The sequence below is a fragment of the Macaca nemestrina genome, chromosome 9 (assembly GCF_043159975.1).
Source record: "Macaca nemestrina isolate mMacNem1 chromosome 9, mMacNem.hap1, whole genome shotgun sequence".
NCBI lineage: Eukaryota > Metazoa > Chordata > Mammalia > Primates > Cercopithecidae > Macaca > Macaca nemestrina.
In genome coordinates, this window is record NC_092133.1 from 134,228,232 (window position 1) to 134,245,847 (window position 17,616).

At 36.0% G+C, this 17,616-nt stretch overlaps 1 long non-coding RNA gene across 3 annotated transcripts in view; it reads left to right on the forward strand.

The window, feature by feature from the left end:
• The window catches only part of LOC105494334 (uncharacterized), a 636,433-nt gene that overhangs the window by 145,032 nt on the left and 473,785 nt on the right, over nt 1-17,616 (forward strand). The window lies entirely within an intron of this gene.

The window sequence follows — 17,616 nt, forward strand, 5'->3', positions numbered from 1 at the left end:
TGAGATTTGCTATAAAGCTTCACTATTCAGGACAGTGTGTGATATTGGTATAAAAATAAGCATCTTGATTATTGGGACATAATAAAGTCTCAATTGACTTTGGACAGTGGTGCCAAAATTTTCAATGGGAACACGGGGTGTGTGTGTGTGTGTGTGTGTGTGTGTGTGTGTGTATGTGTATGTATGTATGTCTGTGTGTCTTTTTACAGATGGCACAGGAAACAACAGAATACTTCTCTGTATCTGTATCTATAGCCACCCTTGTCATTTTCTTATGCTATATACAAAAGTATTATTAAAAAAAAAAAAACTATACAATAACTGTTTCCTGTTCCAGCCCATTTCTGACAGACCGAGACTCTGTTAACTTGATTATGATAAATTCACCCCACCAAGTTCTTCTACAGAAATGTTTTGCCTGGCCTCCTCTGTTTAACAGATGTAATCAAGAGATTATATGGATATTGAAAATAATCAAATTGTTCTCAGGTAGCTGTGGATGAATTTATAAGGGAAATATCAATGAGTATCTGATTTGTGGCAGTAGTTCTTGAAATTTTTGGATAATCTGCTGAAAACCATATCACTCAATTTTAAACACAATTTCAGGGATTTATGGATTTTCTGAAACCCATTCATGGATCGAATTTCAGTTAAGTACACATGGTATGTAGCTTAATTCTGTGCAATTTTTTGTCATACTGTCCAATATTACCAGCAATTATGCTTCACCTCTCTCACTGACGTTAGAATTTTAAAATACAGTTAAAATGTATGCTGAATTAATTAATCTTTATCCCAAACATCAATAAGCTAAAATTCATACAAATTAACAAACCACTCAATAAGCCCAGCCTCACAAAATAGATCTAAGAATGAGCAGGAAAATGGAGCAACCTGGAATATGAGGGCAGAAACAAGAAAATACCTGATTTATCTTAGACTTCATAAGGTATTACACAAAGGTAAGAAACCTGGAATGATAGAAATTCTTGTTTTATTGAGGAATGTATTTATTTTAATAATGTCTCATTGGAACCAAGTGATTTGAATTCCCTGGAGATTTGCTTGGTATATGGATTTTGCTAATGTTATCAAGATGGAGTTTAAATTCATTCATTTTATTGAGCATCTGCCACGCGGTAGATGTTGTGTTTAGGCTGTGAATATGAAGATGGATGAAACACAGAATTAGAGTTTTGGCTCTCAAAAAACTTGCAGGAACAGGAACAAAATACACCCTAAGCAGAAAAGGAAATGATTAAATATTAGTGGAAGTTCACTGTGGAACTTTGGGGAAAGACTTTCTTGGAGAAATAATCTCAAAAGTGAACTTTGAGGAAAAGGTTTGCCGAAAACAACTGATGAATTAGTTATCAATTGATAACCCATTCTTTTAACTGATCACTTGGCACGGGGAAGCCACTGAAATGTCATTATAAATCTTATCGTCATAAATTAACTAATTTGCATTATACAGCCTCTTATGTAATAGAGAAAGCTTGTTGTTCTTAAAGTACATGACAATTAAGCATAGAACTGCTGCTGTGGAAAAGAAGTGTTACAAAAAGGCTTAGAGGTGTAAATCCTTTTATTGCTCCAATGGGAGTCGTTGCATGGAGAAAAGATTGAATTCTTACTGAAAAGCAGACCAGAGTTACAAACCCTTCAAATCCTTTTTTTTTCTTTTTGCTTTTTCTTCTTTCTGTGATACATAATCCCTCTGCAAGAAGAGATGAAAATCAAGTTGTGTATATGCAAATATGTTTAAAGCAATTAGGTAACTGACAATAACACCATGTGACATTTTCACAGTAGGCTGGTCTATTGATAAGAACCATCATTCAAGATGCCAACCTCAATATAAACTAAAGACGCTGTTGTGAATAGGCTAAAGGCAGCAAACAATAGATTGCAACAAATAAAACCTTGATGTTTCTAAGCCATGAATCAAGGGCTTTGTGTCCTAGAGATAGCAATGACCTTCACCTTGTAAATGCTTGGCAAAATAAGTCTGAAGAGTATGACTGATGTAGATCACACAGAGCGGTTATAAAATTATAGTATATTATCTGCCAAATCACAAATGAAGATCATCGTTTATGGGATCTAAGAAAATCAGTGTTTCTGAGTCTGAGTTAAGCATTCATACTATTTGTCAGCATCCAAGAGTTATGCTTCAGGCAATCTTTTCCTTTTATTAAAGAAGAAGAGGGAAATTAATTTGGGGTCAACTAACCACTGGAAGCCTTTATATTTTCTATCGGTGAAATACTTGAAGGTCTTTTAAAGTGTTGTTCAAAATAAAAATGAAACCGGTGGGCCGGGCGCGGTGGCTCAAGCCTGTAATCCCAGCACTTTGGGAGGCCGAGACGGGCGGATCACGAGGTCAGGAGATCGAGACCATCCTGGTTAACACGGTGAAACCCCGTCTCTACTAAAAAATACAAAAAATTAGCCGGGCGAGGTGGCGGCGCCTGTAGTCCCAGCTACTCGGGAGGCTGAGGCAGGAGAATGGCCTGAACCCGGGAGGCGGAGCTTGCAGTGAGCTGAGATCCGGCCACTGCACTCCAGCCCGGGCGACAGAGCGAGACTCTGTCTCAAAAAAAAAAACAAAAACAAAACAAAAAATGAAACCGGTGACAATGTGGAAATGTCTAAAGTAAGGTGAGTAACTACCAGGCAGCCTTCTCCTTCTTGTTATAGTTTGTATCTTGTTGTTTTAATGAAGAGTGATGAGACAAAATAGAGCAAAGAGAAATCGAGGCAGAATGTTAGCAGCTCTTGTGTAGTAGTGAGATCTGTTAGAATGCGGATGGGTTTCCATGGGAAGCTTCTTCACCTGAGTTACTTAAATCCAAACTGGACAGAGAACATGCCATGTGTACAATCTTGCAATAGAGCTGGACATACTAGATTACCTAGTAGTACTTTTTTGTTTTAAATTATTGTTTCATATATATCAGTTTTTGCTCAACAAAAATTCATCTCAAGAATGAATTATATCAAGACAACATAAACCTTCTGCTTAGGGTGTGAAAGGACTTGAACTAATGTATTGGCCTATTATGGGCCAAACATTATGCTAGGTGTTTTTCTAATAAATATATAAATATATTGTCATGATAGAATTATTACTTCAATCGGATGAAGATGCTTATTGACAGAGACTTTAATGTAACATGCATAGTCTGGTAAAAATAAAAAAACAATTGAAGAATGAATGAATGTCAGCTGGTGTTGGACCAATGTCTCTGCCATCAGTCTTATGCTATTCCCGTTGCAAACCGTTATACCATCAAAAATCAACCTAAGTGCCTCATTCGAATCTCCAAATATTGAAGATACTACAATTACATAAGTTGATAAGAAATCACTGTTTGGATGGTTACCAGATATCCCAACCTGGCCAGTGTACTATGATCTATTAATTCCCAAATCCCACTTAACCTCTCATTAGTTTCTCTATGAGGACAACTCTGATTACAGGATGAGTGACTGAAGTTGATGTCTTCCACATGCAATGAGGTGATGAGGGTAGAAAAATTAAAAAGGGTTAGAGTAAAACATGCACAGAACAATGAAAAGTCCAAGCTAATTGTCATATTCTCTCTCATTGAAATAATGGAGACTAATAAATCACCTTTCTTTGCCTATGCAGAGAAGTCATGGTTGCCTAACTGTGAGAAGCAAAAACGATGTAAGAGTTTCTTATACATATTTGTAACCAAAACTCATATTTTCAACACTACTACTCATGTATATTAGAAAAAAAAGAGATAAAAGTAGAAAACAGTGTTTTTTATTTTAATTGATTTTAAATTATGACAATAATTTTGATAATGAGGATAAATTATGAAAGGATCAGCAGACAGCCCCTTCTGCCATGGATGAGTAAATCAAAGGAAATTAAATCTAGTCAAAACCAAAAAACAAATTGCCCTCCTGATGTAAATAAGTAGAAACATAGGAAAAAAATAAGAAAACAAGTATTTTCAGACATTGGCTTTTAGACTGCCCTACTATCTTAGAAAAGGGAGACAAATGAATCCCAGCTTCATAAATCTTTCTGCCTGGGGTCTATTCTAGAAGTGCAATGCAGAGAGAACCCAGATAGAGCCTAACCATCTTGCTTAGTTGAGAATGGAGAAATCAGATATCAGGGATACTTAAGTGCCTATGATATACTAGGCAGATTATTGATAAGCAGAAAGTTATCCTGAGACAATGGCTCAAAAATCCTTATGGATCTTTCTCTATTCTTTGGATGATTATGGATCTGCACATAAAGACTTTAGGGGTGTGTGTGTGTGTGTAGGGGGGCTGTGGATGTGGGTGTGTGTGTGCTTTGAAGATACTACTCCATTGTCTTATGACTTGCATAGTTTCTGATAATTAGTCTGCTGAAATCTTCCCTTTGTTCCTATGTAAAGTATCTTTTTTTTTTTTTTTTTTGTCTGGCTAACCTCAATACTTACTTTTTCTCTAATAATCAGCATTTTTAATATGGTGTGTCAAAAGGGTTTTGTGTGCTTTGTTTTTACTTAGCCTGCCTCATGTCCTCTGAGCTTTGTTGACCATATGATTTAGTATCTTTCATTAATTTTGAAAAACTATTGGACACTATCCCTTCAAATTTTTTTTGTCCCAGTCTCTCTTCTCCTTTGGATTTCAGTTACACACATGTTATACTGTTTGGTGTTGTTCACATCTCTTGTTTTTGCTCTATTCTTTAATAAAGCTACAGAAATCTTTTCTTTTCTTTTCTTTTTTTTTTTTTTTTTTTTTTTTTTTTTTTGTGGGTGGTTTCCACTGACCTAATTTTAGTTTACTAATTCTTCTCTTATGCTGCCCAGGAGTTTGTCAAACATGTATTTTTTAATCATATTTTTAATTTTAGCATTTCAATTGAATTTTTTAGTTATGTTTCTATCTCTCTGCTGAAATTTTCCATCTGTGCATTTGTATTGTTATCTTCTTAGTCAAGAGACTGTTGCACTTTGGTCATAGCTATTTTAAAACTCCCTGTCAGATAGTTGTAACATCTGAGTCATCTCTAAAACAAGTTTCATTGAATACTTTGTCTCTTGAGCATAAGTTTTTAAATTTTTTCTTGCTTTATGGTGGGTCTCATAATTTTTTTTGTTGAAGCTGGATATATTGTTTATGACAGTAGATACTGATTTAAATAATGTATACCTGAGATTGAGCATGCCTTGATTTTTGATAGGCCTTTGTTGGGCTGTTGAATTAACTTGGTCTGTTTTTGAGCTGGGTTTGGGGATTGTTGTGTGTAGGTACTCTCCTGCACCATAGGTAACAATGATTCTCGGTTCCTGTAACATTATCTTGCATTTAGGGTGGGATTCTTTTGACAAAAGACTTTTCTTAATATCTGTTTCACCTTTGTGTTAGGCTTTCCTCTTCTTTCTACACCTCGGAGAAGGTCTCCACCAATCTTCTTGCTCCTCTCCATACAGTATATTGTTGTTAGTCACTACTCAATGCTTGCTAACCTCATGGTAGAGATGGAGAGTTTTCTGTTTTTCCGATTCAGCCTCAGTCTTCATAGTGCTGTGTCACTGGGTCTTGGAGGTAAAGTCTTATCATTGAACTTTTTCTTTGCTCAATGGAAGGGAATCTTTCATGGTCTGGGCTTATGATGTTTTCTTTCTCCTTCCATGTTAGAGTTTTGTTTTGCCTTAAATTGCTATATCAGATGCAAAGGGTGCTACTGTTTTCCTTGCAATGAAGTCATTGCTCTGTAAGGGAGAGAGAGGATCTGGACCCAAGCAGAGCTTCGTACCTTTCTTATAGTTACTGCTGCTCCCCTCCCCCAACCTTGCCAACCTTGCTGCCAGTCTTTCTCAGGAAAGCCTTGTGAGCTCTGTGTACAATGATTTGTGAGTTCAAATTCCTCCGGTGTCTTTAACTCCACCGGGTACCACACTCAAGTGGGTCCTTGGCCTTAGCAATTCATTACAAATTTTCAAATTTTACTGATTTCTTCTCACAAGCTGGTATGGGGTCCAGTGTCTGCCCCAGGTAAGCAAGTGCATGCATCCAGTGTATCATTGAGGGTGAATCTTTCCCTACATTGGGAATTATTTTTTTGCTTTGGCATTTCAGTTCTATGATGGAAAGGCATTGATTATGAAGACTACCTACCACTTTCTGTTGAACAGGTAGAAAAACTTTCCAGCTAAACTAAGATGAAGCTGAAACACTTCTAAGATACTAAATTGTAGGTGGCTTGTTATGCAGCAATTAATAAATAAAAAAGTTAAATAATGCTCATTTTTATTTTACAAAAGAAATGCCTTAAAAGCTACACATTTTCCTCTACCTAAACTTCATTTGTATTGTGTGATTTTAACACTTGCCATTTTCATTATTGTTTAGTTCAAAATGATTTGTAATTTATTTTGTGATTTAATTTTAATTTATGTGCATTAAGAGCATTTAATTTTTGTGAATGCTCTTTTACAAAATTTGAATCTTGTATGTTATATATGAGTTCTTTTCTTATTAATATAAGTGATTATTTTCCCATGTCACTAAATGTTTATCAAAATAGCTTTAATTAAAATATTTTATTTCAAATGTAATTTTATTTCAAAATATTTTATTTCAAATGTAATTTTAAATAAAAATAACAAAAAAAGGATAGTTTTTAAAAACAAAAAAATACTTAAGCTTTTGGGTAAATAGTGGCATTAGCTTTAAGTTTCTTTGAAATGATTACATTCTTATTGCTTATGTAAAATATACTGACTTGGTTTGGAATCAAAGGTTGTGTATATGTTCCACTTAAAACAACACTCAAACTTGCATAGGCATTCTTTCAAAGACAATATACAAATGGTCAATAAGCACATGATGAGATATTCTGTATTATTAATCATGACTGAAATGCTGGGGGAAGGGTAGAATGAATAGCTAATTAATGGGTAGAGACTTTCAGCTTGAGAATATGAAAACGTTCTGGAAATGGAGGGTATTTCTGCACAACAATGTGAGTATACTTAATGCCACTAAACTGTGCATTTAAAATGGTTAAAGTGGTATAAAAATTTATAAACAATAGAAAAAAACCACTTGATTCAGGTATAGTTACTAACAAAACTTTGTTATTTCTGATAAATTAGCACTGTAATATCATACACAACTATTAGGCATTTAAGAAGAATCCTGATTCCTCATACCCCAGCTGTGTTAATGGTAACTCTAATTTTCTTCTGCATGAGTACCAATAATTTTCCTTTATCACCCCAGAGGAAGTAGTGACATGTTATTTTGTTTATACTTGCCTTAAAGAGAGATTTTGATTAGATATATGGGAAAAAATGGCATACTAGCATAAGAGCAAATAATTCTTTCTTAAATTTGACATTTAAAATCACTCAGAGAAGAGAAAATGCATTAAGTGGCCGGTTAGGAAGGAACTTACAATTCTGAGAACTCAAAAATATTCTTAAAGATAATTTGAACATAGCTTTGCAATTATGCAAATCTCCATATACCTTAAATGGTTAGCCTGCAATTTATATCTAATGTATGAATTGTAGGAGTGCATTATTGCCTGAAGGATGCTAAATACTTTAAGCTGTAAACAATATTACCTTTATTAATTGTATATTATGCTCTAGTGTGTTATTTTTTTCCTATTGATGAAATCTCTGGTTTTTCAAAGAACTCAGTTTAAGAAGACAGGATTTGTTTCCTCTTCAGAATATATTCTAAGTCTGATATCCAAGTTCCACGCTTCCCTCACTATTTTTCCAAAATAGATGCTATCCCTGAAAGACTTGTTTATTTTATGTTTGTATTTATATAATTATAGTTTATGACTACTTGATAATAATTTACAATTACAACATCTTGTAATAATCACTGAGATCTGAAGAATGGAGAGCCTAGACAAATAAGACAAATAATTAATACCAGCTTAACAGTAATTAATAGAAAATCACAGAAGTCCTGGACACATGAAATATCATCATTCTTTTTCTCAAGCTCTGCTTGCCCATTCTTCTTCTGCCTTCATGTGGCACATCTAGTGATAGCGTTCATTTCCTGATCATATTCAGATATCACAGAAAATAGCACCCACCAGCCAAATTTTACACTTGGAAAAGTCCCAGAACATATGTTGGGTGAAACTATTGTTGAGGGAGTGGTGGTGATACGAAAGGACTGGCAGAAGAAGAATAATGGCATGCATCTGTGATTATAACTATTTCCATATATTGTGTCTTCCCTCTTCCTATATTATTCTATTATTCATTGTATTTCAAATAATGTGCAGTATTTTTCCCTTTTAATATGATTTATATACGGTATATTGTTAGGAACTTAGTTGATGACTAATAATGGGAAATTCTCATGACGATAAGAAGCAAGGAACAATTGGAAATTATTTCATCAATTACTCAGCTAGACCTCACTGATGGTTGAGGTCATTGTCATTGAACACTAAGTGGCAAGATCGGTGACGCATGAAAAGCTCTGCAGAGCTGTCCATCCTGCCACCCTTCCCACCATGAAGGGTGAACGATTTCACTTTACTAAATCAGCCATTGATCTCTTTGTCTCTGTTACCCTTTTTTTCTACTTTTGTTACTTATCCTGCTGTAGCATCTGTTCAAATCTTTCTCTTTGCTTTACATTCAGGATTCTGTAACAAATAAATGACCATTAAAAGCTTCCAAAATAGATCATCCTTATTGAATATAACTATTTTGTAGCACAGTCTATGTAACCTGTGACAAGGGTACTTATTTTTATACCAATCATTCATTCTGGAAATTAGTAATAACGATAACAGAGCTTTTTGGAGAATATCATGTGCCAGAACTTTTTGGGGATTTTTACATCTATTACTTAATTTAATTTTCACTATAATGCTACTGAGTGGTTGCTATTGATACATTTAGCTCTCAGAGTCAGAGGTAGCATAAATAAATGACCCATAATTATATAACTAACAAGTGACAAACCTGAATGTTGGCTCAATATTCTGCCTCCAGGTTTTAACTTTGAACCACCATGGTATACTGTTTCTCTGGACATCTTTTTGTTTCCCTGTAAAATGAAGATTTAAGATTCAGACCTGTATATACATATTACTCTTCAAATCACACAATGTATTGTAACTGAGGCACTTGAATTAATTTCCTGCTGGCTTTCCTCAGAATGGCACTGGGAGCATGACAGGCACAACACATTTCCAAAAAAAAAAAAAAAAAAAAAAAAACCTTTCTGTGTTGTAAATTCTTGGATGGTAATAACTATGTTTTATATTGTTTTCACACCCACCTGCCCAGTACCATGGCTTATGCATGTAGCTAATTAAAGAAAATAGTTCCTGGAGGAATGAAGATGCTATGGTATAAATGTTTGCCCTTGCTAAAACTCAAATTGAAACTTCATCTCCATTGTAAGTGTATTAGGAGGGTAGGAAATATGTCTATGGTATTTGAGAGGTGAGAATCACTGGGAGGTGATTAGGATTAGATGAAGTCACAAGAGGCCGGGCGCGGTGGCTCAAGCCTGTAATCCCAGCACTTTGGGAGGCCGAGACAGGCGGATCACAAGGTCAGGAGATCGAGACCATCCTGGCTAACACGGTGAAACCCCGTCTCTACTAAAAAAAATACAAAAAAAAACTAGCCGGGCGAGGTGGCGGACGCCTGTAGTCCCAGCTACTCGGGAGGCTGAGGCAGGAGAATGGCGTGAACCCGGGAGGCGGAGCTTGCAGTGAGCTGAGATCCGGCCACTGCACTCCAGTCTGGGTGACACAGGGAGACTCTGTCTCAACAAAAAAAAAAAAAAAAAAAAAAAAAAAAAAAAAAAAAAAGATGAAGTCACAAGGGTGGGGCATAGTGGCTTTGTAGAAGGAGAAAGAGAGACCTGAGCTGGCACTCCAAGCCCCTCACCATGTGCTACCCTGTCCTGCCTCAGGACTCTGCCAGGAGTTCCCAGCAGCAAAACAATCATCTTCAGAAGTGGCCCTTCGACTTTGGACTTCCCAGCCTCCAGAACTGTAAAATATAAATTTATTTTCTTTATAAATTACCCAGTCTCAGGTGTTCAGTTATAGCAACAGGAAACAGGCTAACGCAGAGAGGGAAGATAACTAGCATGTGAAGTGCCTACTATAAGCAGTCAAGTCCTAGGTACCAACTAAGTCTGAAAATATAAACATGACATGAACTCCCTGTCAACAAATAACACTAATAATAGTTCCACACTATTCATATGGTATGTTGAGAAAGACAAAAAAAATTTAGAGATGTAAAGTAACTTTCAATAATAAGTCAAATTGTCCCTCTTTGCAGATGACATGATTGTATATTTAGAAAATCCCATTGTCTCAGCCCAAAATCTCCTTAAGCTGATAAGCAACTCCAGCAAAGTCTCAGGATACAAAATTAATGTGCAAAAATCACAAGCATTCGTATACACCAGTAACAGACAAACAGAGAGCCAAATCATGAATGAACTTCCATTCACAATTGCTTCAAAGAGAATAAAATACCTAGGAATCCAACTGACAAGGGATGTAAAGGACCTCTTCAAGGAGAACTACAAACCACTGCTCAGTGAAATCAAAGAGGACACAAACAAATGGAAGAACATACCATGCTCAAGGATAGGAAGAATCAATATCGTGAAACTGGCCATACTGCCCAAGGTAATTTATAGATTCAATGCCATCCCCATCAAGCTACCAATGAGTTTCTTCACAGAATTGGAAAAAACTGCTTTAAAGTTCATATGGAACCAAAAAAGAGCCCGCATCTCCAAGACAATCCTAAGTCAAAAGAACAAAGCTGGAGGCATCACGCTACCTGACTTCAAACTATACTACAAGGCTACAGTAACCAAAACAGCATGGTACTGGTACCAAAACAGAGATATAGACCAATGGAACAGAACAGAGTCCTCAGAAATAATACCACACATCTACAGCCATCTGATCTTTGACAAACCTGAGAGAAACAAGGAATGGGGAAAGGATTCCCTATTTAATAAATGGTGCTGGGAAAATTGGCTAGCCATAAGTAGAAAGCTGAAACTGGATCCTTTCCTTACTCCTTATACGAAAATTAATTCAAGATGGATTAGAGACTTAAATGTTAGACCTAATGCCAAAAAAACCCTAGAGGAAAACCTAGGTAGTACCATTCAGGACATAGGCATGGGCAAAGACTTCATGTCTAAAACACCAAAAGCAACGGCAGCAAAAGCCAAAATTGACAAATGGGATCTCATTAAACTAAAGAGCTTCTGCATAGCAAAAGAAACTACCATCAGAGTGAACAGGCAACCTACAGAATGGGAGAAAATTTTTGCAATCTACTCATCTGACAAAGGGCTAATATCCAGAACCTACAAAGAACTCAAAGAAATTTATAAGAAAAAAACAAACAACCCCATCAAAAAGTGGGCAAAGGATATGACAGACATTTCTCAAAAGAGGACATTCATACAGCCAACAGACACATGAAAAAATGCTCATCATCACTGGCCATCAGAGAAATGCAAATCAAAACCACAATGAGATACCATCTCACACCAGTTAGAATGGCGATCATTAAAAAGTCAGGAAACAACAGGTGCTGGAGAGGATGTGGAGAAATAGGAACACTTTTACACTGTTGGTGGGATTGTAAACTAGTTCAACCATTATGGAAAACAGTATGGCGATTCCTCAAAGATCTAGAACTAGATATACCATATGACCCAGCCATCCCATTACTGGGTATATACCCAAAGGATTATAAATCATGCTGCTATAAAGACACATGCACACGTATGTTTATTGCGGCACTATTCACAATAGCAAAGACTTGGAACCAACCCAAATGTCCATCAAGATAGACTGGAATAAGAAAATGTGGCACATATACACCATGGAATACTGTGCAGCCATAAAAAAGGATGAGTTCATGTCCTTTGTAGGGACATGGATGCAGCTGGAAACCATCATTCTGAGCAAACCATCGCAAGGACAGAAAACCAAACACCGCATGTTCTCACTCATAGGTGGGAACTGAACAATGAGATCACTTGGACTCAGGAAGGGGAACATCACACACCGGGGCCTATCATGGGGAGGGGGGAGGGGGGAGGGATTGCATTGGGAGTTATACCTGATGTAAATGACGAGTTGATGGGTGCTGATGAGTTGATGGGTGCAGCACAGCAACATGGCACAAGTATACATATGTAACAAACCTGCACGTTATGCGCATGTACCCTAGAACTTAAAGTATAATAATAATAAAAAGTATAAAATAAAAAAATATATCAGTAATCACTTTCATTGTTACATTATGAAGTTTATAATAAAATAATTCAATTATAATTGCTATTGCTTTTTTGGCCAAATACTGTATAACACCTCAACATAAATGTTATTAACAATAATAATGATAGCAGTGTTGGCACCAAGATTTAAACACAAGTAATATGGCTCTAAAGTTATGCTTTTAACCACTATGCTGTAATCCCATTAAAAATTATCTGATTAACGTCAAAATAATAATAATAATAGAGTTTGTGACATAATGGGTATATCATTGAATACATTATTTGAGCCAGTTATTCTGAGTCCAACACGTAATTGTTTTATTTAGTCTTTTTGGCTTTATAAGGTAGATATTATAAGTAATGAATTGTGATTTAGCAACATTGCCTTCTGCGTCTAAGGTTTTATTAGCGTTATAGAAGAGAAGCCAAGAACTATATTTCCTGGAATATTTGTCTCTAAATGGTTCTCAGTTAGAGTTAGCCAGTGAAAAGCATGACTTAGAAGGAGGAGAGGAAGAGAGTCCATTATTCTTAGCAGAGAGTGTGGACAAACACAGTCTAATTTTAGACATTTTTGTAAGCTCTGGCCTATCAAATCCTACTGAACTTCTATCTTGCAATTGTGGCAGCCAGACATTGCATTTTCTCAGATTTCTGTGAGTTCCCTCTTCACACTTCTTGGGGCCAGATGCTCCAGAATCTCAGACTTTTTGTGTGCTTTGACTGCTCTGTTCATAAGGCTGAAATCTTGGGGCTGTTTCTCTGGTCCTCCAGCTACCGCCTTCTTATCTCAATCTTCCCTACCCAACCTTGTCTCATTTTTACATTATTGAATCCTTCTATTAAACTGTTTTACCAATAAAAATTATAGTAACTTTTTTGAGGACCAAACTCAATTTTCTATCTCCATTTCACAGGTAAAGTAACTGTATTAAGAGGAGTTAAGATGCTTGTTAACAGTCCCCAGTTAGGAAATGTTGAAATTGAGATGTAAACCCAACAATTCTGACTCCAGAGGCCAAGTCATTATCCAATAAGATCGACCATCACTCCACCCATATAAGAAAATAGGATTCTAAACCAGCTTCAGCTGATTCAAAGATTTTTACCTTTTTCTCTAGACAAGTCAATATTTCATGAAGTTAAACAAGATCTTAATTTTGGAAGAGGAAGTGAAAGCTACTTGTTAAATCAGAAATTGTATGGAAGTTAGGTGCCTGCAGTAGTGGTTATGTTAATATTTGGATCATGCTATTTTCACCTTTGGTTCTTTTGTAGCTTTCTTTCATTTTTATTTAGTTGAATACTGATATGTTTCAGACACTACTAATTTCACTCCCTTTCTATGTATCCAGGAAAAGCACTGACAAATATTGAACATGGGCTATTGTGCAAGAAAAAAGTAAATAACCCAAGATCTGTAAAATAGACATTGGACTTACTAACTGTAGTATGTTCACATATACTACAATGAAAACCAGAAGGGACAGATTTTAGTAATATAATATTAAGAAAAAAATATGGGATCTAAAAGATCTTATACAAACAAATACAATCTGTGTAAAATTAAAAATAATTAAAAACAAAACTGTGTAGGAAAGCATGCTGATGCATACAACTACCTAAAAAAGAAAGCAAAGAAATGTGGCAGTGGGGTTCGGAATGATGATGATGGCTGATAGAGGGAGTTGAGGAGATATGATGGGGAAATTACAAGATCAGAGATAGATGATTCTTGGCAGCAAGGTCACCTTATTACCATAATAAAAATAATTGGCTTTTCATAGTTCACATACTGCAAATATACTTAACATGGTTTAACATTCTAATACTTCAAAATTTTAAAAAATGTGTTAATTGGCTAACATACTCAGTTGTTCTCATCCCTTATGCTATACACCTTTTCATAAAGAAAATTTGAGGGATTGCTGCCTTCTAGAATTCCATAGTCTTTGAATTGAAGAGTTTATATGGAAACCATAGACGTGAGAGGGAGGTGGAACAGAATATTGGTTCTCCAAAGTAATTTTCACCTCTCTTTAAATGTATATAAGCAGTTTCTTCTAAATGCGTTTGCTCAATGCAATAGACATATGTTCTTCTTGAATACCTGTGCAGAGTAAGTGTACTGACGTTGAATTTTACTCTATTTTTGGGCAATGACCATTCAGTTATTACTAACTGTAAAGGGTGCTGACCAGATGGCTTTTTGGCTGTAAGACATCTTGTTATGTAGGTTTAGCTCTTGCAAGTAATGTAAGTTATTTCCTCTGCTGTTGGGAAGAGTACAGAAAAAAACGAGTGGGGGGAAATATGTAGATTTTGAGTCACAAAGGCAGGTCCGAGATTAGATTTTTGTTATAATTTAATAGCTCAGACTGCGTTTTTACTAGTACATAACCATTAGCTCTTTTAAAGTGCAATGGTGCCACAGTGATGATTTGCCTGTAGATTAACTTTGAATAAACATTCATAAATTTGCAGCATCTTTCCAGTGAAGCATGTATTCCCAATTATATTTATTGCCCATATTTTGATTTATTTTCTTCCAGATCTTAATTCCATTCTAACTATTGCTTCTACAGCACTCAGTGGATACATAAAATAAATTTGTGGAAACTTAAAGATCTGTGGTAGACTCAGAATCAAGTAGCTGATGAATTCCACATCCATATTATTTGAAGTTATTTATATGGAGGGATGCCAGGAACTTTTTGCTTTTGCAGGAGCTTAGGTTAAGTCATAGGCATGAATGGGATGGAAAGAAGCAATGAGAAGAAGGAGAAAATGAGTCACAAAGATACTGGTGTGCACTTTGTAAACTATAGAGTCAAGTGATACTTCTTGTATACTTTGTTCATTTATACAATTTATGAAACAGGTACTGTGTAAGTACCTGTTTAAGTGCCTAGGCTTAACAAGACAATAGTAAAGTAAGCCACAATAAATGAGGTAATCACAACACAAGTTGAAGCTAATCACAACACAAGTTGAAGGAGCAATATGGACAAAGGCTTAGCGTACAGGCCATGGGACAGTTCACTCTGAGGATAGGGATAAACATCAAGAAAGCCTTGGTTAGAAGTCATACAAGGAGGTGATGTTTGGGTTTGATCTTAAATTCACCAAAGAGAGAATTAGAAATGGAGAGAGTACAAGGCAAAAAGAGGAGAACAAGCAAGCAAAACAAGGGGATGTATTTAAAAAAAAACAATCTGGCCAGGCACTGTGGCTCACGCCTATAATCCCAGCACTTTGGGAGGCAGAGGCAGGCGGATCACTGGAGCCCAGGAGTTCAAGACCAGCCTGGCCAACATAGTGAAACCATGTCTCTACTGAAAATATAAAAAAGAAAAAAAAAATAGCCGGACATGGTGGCACATGCCTGTAATCCCAACTACTTGGGAGGCTGAGGCAAGCGAATCGCTTAAACCTGAGATGCAGAGGTTGCAGTGAGCCAAGAGGCATGACTGCACTCCAACCTGAGTAGCAGAGTGAGACTCCATATCAAAAAAAAAAAAGTGTGTGTGTGCATTCATATATCATATATACACATGATATATATCATATATACACATGATATATATCATATATACATGATAACCATTAGCTCTTTTAAAGTGCAATGATGCCACAGTGATGATTTGCCTGTAGATTAAGTTTTAATAAACATTAATAAATTTTGCAAATAAATCTGCACCTTATCTTTGCATGAGCAGAAGTCTATGGCAGAAAAATATTATAGAGTATATTGTTTCTATTGTTATAAATCTCTGAACAAAAATTTCAAGCGGTCAAGTTTTCTGACACAAATATTACTTTGACACACAACACGAAAAAGTTATAATACTAGCAAGTTCCCTTCTCCACCCTCTAGGATGCCCATCTCACACTTCTCTCTTTGCAAACACTACATCCCCCATCCTTCACAACTAATGACTTCTCTACATACTTCGTAGAGAAAACAGAGTCAGCAGAGAAGAATTATCTTACCTTAAAATACCAACAACTACAGCCTAAGTGCAATACTACCCACATACTTGTGGTCACTTCTGTTATGGTAAAATAAATGCTTTTGTTTAAATTTCAGTCTCTCCTCTCCACTCGTTTCAATTTTGTACATGTGTGTATCTTTTCAGACTTTTTCCTTACATTTTCCTCTTTCTCTTGTATTATTCCTTTCTCATTTTCTTACTTGATTAAATCCATTGGTGTACAAATATTTCTTAATATTACCTACCTTAAAAAATACTAAGCTACCCTTGTCCTTCTGTCTCTTTGATTTACATTCATGTTTTCCCGCTCTTCTTCATAATAAAACACTTCAAATGATTCTCTATGCCTTGGTCTCTGTTTTCTTTCACTTGCCTCTTCAGTTGACTTCAATAGTGTTTTTCACCATACTATTTCATTGAAATGGCTCTGATCAAACTCTACAGTATCCTGAATCATCCACACACACATACACACAAAAAAGATTTCATTTTAATCTTTGTTGTATTTCTCTTTCAGCAGTATTTGACAAAGGCGACCATATGTGAATGAAATATTTTCTTCTCTAGGCTTTAGTGACATTACACCTGCATGGATTTCTTTCCTCCTTATTGGTTTATCTTGCGAACTTACATGCTGGCTACTCCTCCTCCACTAAGGACTTCTAACTGTAGTAATGCCCCGGCATCTGTTCTTTCCCATTTACATGATCTCCTTAACCCTATCTCATCTAGTACTGTGGCTTTAAGTTATTGCCTATAAACTGAATTCTCTCAACATCACTTGTAGAGTATGGCTTTTAAATGTGAATGAGGTTATGTGAATTCCTTAGCTCCAAACCATCAAATGACCTCCATTTCATTCAGAGGAAAAGAAATGTCCTCAAACTGATGTGCCTGCCCTTCATTACTTCACTAATCTCTCTCCTGTTCCCTCCACTGCCTACTCTGCTGTGGTTACAGGGTACTCTCTGATCCTCTGATCATCTTCAAGAAGGATAGGCGGGCTCCAGCTTTAGGGCATTTGCCCTGGCTGCACCATTCCCCACATAAAGCGTTGTTCCTACAAGTGTCCAGCTGACTAATTCTAACTATATTCAAGTTTTGTTCAAATGTCACTGTGTTAAAATCTATCCCCTTTGAAGGTCCTGTTCTTATTTGCCCTGATCTTTCCCTTCTTAAGATTGATCTGCTCCTATCTTATTATATGACAATGCATGTTTTTTTTTTGTTTCTGTTATTTAAAAAATTTTTGTCTTTCTCCAGAAAAATATAATCTTCATGAACCATGAATTTTTTATATTTT